At 41.0% G+C, this 5,478-nt stretch overlaps 1 long non-coding RNA gene across 1 annotated transcript; it reads right to left on the bottom strand.

Annotated features, from left to right (window-relative positions):
- Positions 1-881: 881 nt before the first annotated feature.
- On the bottom strand, positions 882-2,673 carry LOC145973128 (uncharacterized). The gene is made up of 3 exons (XR_014439370.1): positions 2,220-2,673; positions 1,828-2,147; positions 882-1,505 (listed from the first exon to the last, which is right to left on the bottom strand). It is a non-coding gene; the product is annotated as an uncharacterized LOC145973128 (long non-coding RNA).
- Between the last annotated feature and the right edge of the window lie 2,805 nt (positions 2,674-5,478).

Here is a 5,478-nt window from a genome sequence, read left to right as displayed (position 1 = left end):
ATCATTCGACAAATACTCATAAGTATCATTTGTTACAACAATTTTATTAAATTTGACTCGATTCTCTGATGACGTTAACTTATTAGAGTAGTGTCATAATTGCATACACATCAAAAGTATTTTTTTAATAAAAAGTAATAATTTTTTAATTTTTAATTAAAAAGTAATATGCGAAAGTTTCTCTTTTTGATAAAATAAAAATATAAATAGTATTCTTTATTTTGCTTCAGAAACGTAGGAGCAAAATACAATATATACGTCACTTGATGAATAAGCTACGTGTTATAAATAACTAATGCGCATTATGATAAAAAAACGTAAATGAGAATATAAATTTTATGATGATCGAAAATCGATGATTTCTGAAAATCGATTCGAGATGTTTAATGTGACTTTAAAATGCGCTTATCTTTATTCTCGGCATTTAAAGCCACCGTTCGTGGAATGCACGCAAGAAATCCAGTTTGGCATTCCTCGGTCGCTCCGATGGACACGCCAAGTCAAGCAGAACGAATCCCGACGTGGCGTCGGGTCGCTTAATGAAATTCAAACAGGGTCCTACGGAGCGTATCGGTTACGTTTCCACCCCCAACGTCTTGCTCGGCGTCTCGGAAAAAGGGTTGGCGCCCCGTTTCTTTCCCACGCGTCAACGAGGATCTCGATTACGGACGCGGACCACAACCGGCATTGGTTTAGGACCAGAAGAGTTCTCGATTTATGAGACCAGAAGCCCGACAGAATAAAAATAACGCAAACACAGAAATATCTCAAGTTTTTCATTTCATAAACAATATATATCAGGCTTCATTTCATAAACAATATACATCAAATTTCATTTCATAAACTATATATATATCAACAATATGTATCAAGCTTTCATTTCATAAACAATATATACGTGACTTTAAAGATATCAATATTTCGATAGATTATTGAATCTTTTATTCTATTCGCAATTTATGTTATCATTTTTTTACAGTGAAATAGGCAGATCTCGATTTAAAATTCAATCCAAGACAAATCGATAACCATTAGAATCATTAGGCAAGCAGGCGCATTTGGCGCAACTATTACCGATCGATCTTTTCTTTTCGGACGCGGCAAAAAAGCCTCACTTCTGTTCCTCTCCGCGTAAAAGAAGAAGAAAGAGTAGTCCACACACTGTGGGAGATCGCGTACGCAGGGTGCAGGGCCGTCCGAGGAAGAGAGGAGAGCCTGAGCGCGGCGAGCGAGAAGGACGAGGAGAATCACCTGCGGTGCACCTGCTGTGCAGGGGGCTCCTCCGGTCCCGTATTAAAAGTGTATCAGGCGCGTTCCCCTTTTCCTCCGCGTCCTCATCCTTGCTCCACCGCGTCCTCCTCCGCGCGCCTATATATATGTATATACTCCTCCACACGCCACGCGGAATACCTGATGGCCCTTTGCACGATAATTGCCCTTCAACCGTCCCTCGTCTTTCGCCTTTGGTGGAAACGATTCGGCCGCGCGTGCGCGCGCGCCTGTTCCTGCAAATTGTAAGCCATTATCGATCTCCCGAGAGAGATTTTTAAAGCATAAAATATACATAATTATATCCGTAATTATAATCCTATAGAAAAATAAAAATGTAATTATTACAAAAATATATGCATCGGGCAAAGTTAATATGATAGATTTCTTCAAGACAAAATGTTTATAAACCTGTATTTTCAGATGCTAAAAAAATCTTACAGCGATAAAGACTGCGAAAAATTATTGTAAAAATAATTGCCAAGCATCAAAGATTAAAAATAATAAATATATAATACGAATGACTTAGTTTGAAGTGACGCGTGCTTCTTCGATCACCTTTTTCTTCGTCCACTTCAATGCTGCCGCTACGAGATGGCCATTGGCCCGTTTGAAAATTGCCTTTGCAACCGACGTTGCCTGAGCGCGTGCTGGATCAGGCTGTGGAGGAGGCTAATAGCGTATGATTGCCAAGCTTTTGGCCGCTGAAAGAAACAATTTCGCCGCATCGTCTCTTTGAATGACTTTGACGGCTGAACATTCTCGTTTGTGATGGCGTTCATGCAGAATACGATTGAAGTTTGTGCACGAAAAGACGTTTCCGAGGAAGGAAGATTCTCGGGAGAGAATCTTCTTCGCGTGAAAAAAATCTTCCTTGTCTGAAAAACGATATAACACTTTAAATATAAAAATCCCTAAACACGTGTTTTTCTCCAAACATATGTGCGTACGTGAAAAGCTCGATGATTACTTCTCGATTCGATCTTCATCCGTAACTTTATTCGCTTAACAGCGTATTTCTTCTTCCATTCTACCTTATTACTTCCTGTTGCCACTCGTCTCCTAAGATCGCATCAATTTTGCTTTTCCTTCTAACGGTCTCGAAGACGTTCCCGCGCGCTCGCATTCGTTCGCGACAGACAGCAGGAGTAGCGACCAACGGCCAACAGGTGTATAGCAGGTGCACACCCCGAGCGCCTTGAGGAGCGCGCTGCGGATGACTAAAAAGTTTCACGTCTACCTGAAGGTCCCATGCGAGAAGCCGGCGCGACTTTCAACCGTCGTTTTCGGCGGAGCGCCACCACCCTCCGGCGTTTCCCACCCCACGAAGGTGCATTTACTAAACAACGACGGTTGCACGGACTTTCCTCGACTCGATCTCCTGATCTTCAACAGCAAAGAGGCGCGATGTGCCGTAAACTTCGATAACCGATTATTGCAAAATCTCTCTCAATCATATATAACAGATAACGCGAGGCATCATTTTAATCAGTAGTGACTATCAGTAGTGACTTTTAATCAGTAATGACTATATGCGATATAAAACTATCAACTTTAGAGTCAATACTTTGTCTTTCGAAATATAAAGCTTGATGATCATAATGTTACATAACCGTTAAAACAAACCGTTTGCATCATGAGAGATGTGCGATGTAATAAATATTGCATGGAATAAAAAAGAAAAAGCTAACGAGCCTACGATGATGAACGAAGAGATGGAGACAGTAATGAAAATACAGATAGGAATCGAAAGAAAAAAAATCGAAGGAACATAGAAAGAAGAAGAAGAAGAAGAAGTTGAAAGAGATCGCGAGTAGAAGAGTGTTACAATGCAACGGAGGCGATGCAATAGAAACAAGAAAAGCGAAGTAAAAAAACGTCGAAGCGAATAAGAGAAGCGGAACAAGAACATAAAGAGCGGAACAAGAGAAAGGAGAAGAAAAAGACAATGAAGTAGTAGAAGAAGGAGGGAATGGAAATGGAGCGGGGTGAGAAGAACGAGCGGGAACAATACAAGTGCACGGAGGAAGCACCTGCGTCTTATTATCGATCATCTATCGATCGTTCTCTCTCTATATCCTCGGTGCCTACCCTTCGGAATCACTATTCGGCGGTATGTTCTCGACCGTTAAAAACCCACCCTGCGTCGTGGTGGAACCGTCAGGTGCTTCTTCCTGGACGGCAAGTGCAGGCGGCACAAGTGCCTTTTCGATTTAATGACACGTTGTCCCACACGAGCACGGATAGGCACGTATACACTCACATAAGCGAGCACCTTTTACCTTCCTTGAGGTCCTTCCGAGTTTCCGTTGCCCATGCCATCAGGCCACACGTGGCACTTCTAAGTCCCTTGAAGAAAGAACGAGCTCTCTCGAAAGAGTCGCGACTTTCTACGCGTGAAATTATACGTCGTCAATAAGTAATTTCGATCTTTCGTCATGATCTGTCCTGTAAGTATCGATAAAAATTACGAGATAAAAGATTATCGGTTTTGTCCGGGCACGTGTGGCCGTTGTCGTCGAGAGGAAAGAACGATAGAGACAGTTTCATTTCGAAACAAAGTTGTTTGCACATTTTTTACTTATCGAAATTCAATTGAGTTAATGATCGCACCTGTACGTATCTTTCCATTCCCCCTCTCTCTCTCTCTCTCTTTCTGCCGGAACACCGTCGACATTCTGGCAGCTGTAGCGTACATAAGGGACCAACGTGTATCATCTCTCCTAGCGTGCTGGTGCTGGTAAGTATGCGTGTACGCGTACAGGTGCGGAATGCACGATCACACGAGACACCCGCTCCATCTTCTCCTCCTCTTCTCGCGCGAGCTTCTGCCTTTGTCGCGGTTTTTTATCCGCCCCTTAGCGACACGAGCGCAGATTCTATAATTATTCCGATTGCTACCCGTATAGATTGCAAGTTGCATCACTCGAACTTTGCGATCCCCTACCAAAATTATAATTCGGGGATGCTAAAGAGGCAATTTTGCTCGATCGTCGCAGCGCACATCGCTAACGAATTCATCCGCCATTATTAGACGATTATTAGAGGCAAACGCGAGGACCCTTTAAATCGCCCGGTGTCTCACAATGTAGGCTAACTTAACACTTTCAGCCATCTGCTTTGTATCAGGCATATGCTATAAGGATAACATCGAAAATGATCTGAGAGAAAAGGTGAGAGAGAGAGAGAAAAAGGAAGAAAGAGAGAAAGAGGGGAAGGAAGAGAGGGCAAAACGGGTCCTCTAAACTCCTCGGCACTCGCTACCCGGCTGTTGGCAATCACCTGTTGATTTCCTTCAAAATCAAAATAATATCACAGTCTCGTGCCACATTTCCACGATGTTCCTCTGTCTCTCTCTCAATTGTTTTTCCAAGGAAACATAAATACCGCGGCAGCGGAAGCCGCGATCGCAAGATAGTCTTCGTCATTATCATATTTACGGAAAGATGTTTCCTGTTTTTTTTCTCGTAATTATTTTGTCTTTTATCGCGATATTTTTATAGTACAAGGAATTTATTTATCGATTAATCTTTTTGGAAATTATTATAAGGAAATTATGATGAAGTAATTTATATTAAATTTATATTATATTTAATAATGTATATAATAATTATATTATAATTTATATTAATATATATATATATATATAATTTATATATTAATAATTATATAATAATTATATTAAATTAATATATATAATAATTTATATTATATTAATTTATTAATACATATTCTTGTATATGGGGAAGGATATGTATAATTGTAGGCGATAGTTTTCGTTGAAATATTAATTGTATAAAATTTTTCATTCTCTTTCAAATCTCGCATCCTTTCATGCTCACAAAAATAAAAGAATTGTTCCAGAATTATTTCGCTGTCTTTTTTCCATAGTAATTTTATTCGTAATATTTTATCTCTCTCATCGAAAGCGCTGATTTCCGCAGCAATCTCACTTTCGTAAACGTACTCAGGGGATTCCATTGTAAATATTAAGCGGAACCCCACTGGGGTTCGCAATATTTACAATGAAATCGTGACGGATGCAGTATGGGGGTGCGAGGGCGAGAAGGGGGAAAGCAGAGGAGGGGGAGGAAGGTGTTGCTCGGCAGGACACTCTCAGGCAGGTCCTGATTTATGAACGAAATCTCGAATAAACGCTCGTTTCCGCGCTCTGCTGGGCGTGAAATGGCTTTGGGCGAGTTCTCGCTG

This window comes from Camponotus vicinus, unplaced genomic scaffold (genome assembly GCF_025532165.1).
Source record: "Camponotus vicinus isolate PSW18456_S1 unplaced genomic scaffold, iyCamVici1.0 SCAF_6, whole genome shotgun sequence".
Lineage (NCBI taxonomy): Eukaryota > Metazoa > Arthropoda > Insecta > Hymenoptera > Formicidae > Camponotus > Camponotus vicinus.
The sequence above is the reverse complement of the archived record's forward strand: the minus strand, read 5'-3'. Positions and strand labels throughout refer to the sequence as shown.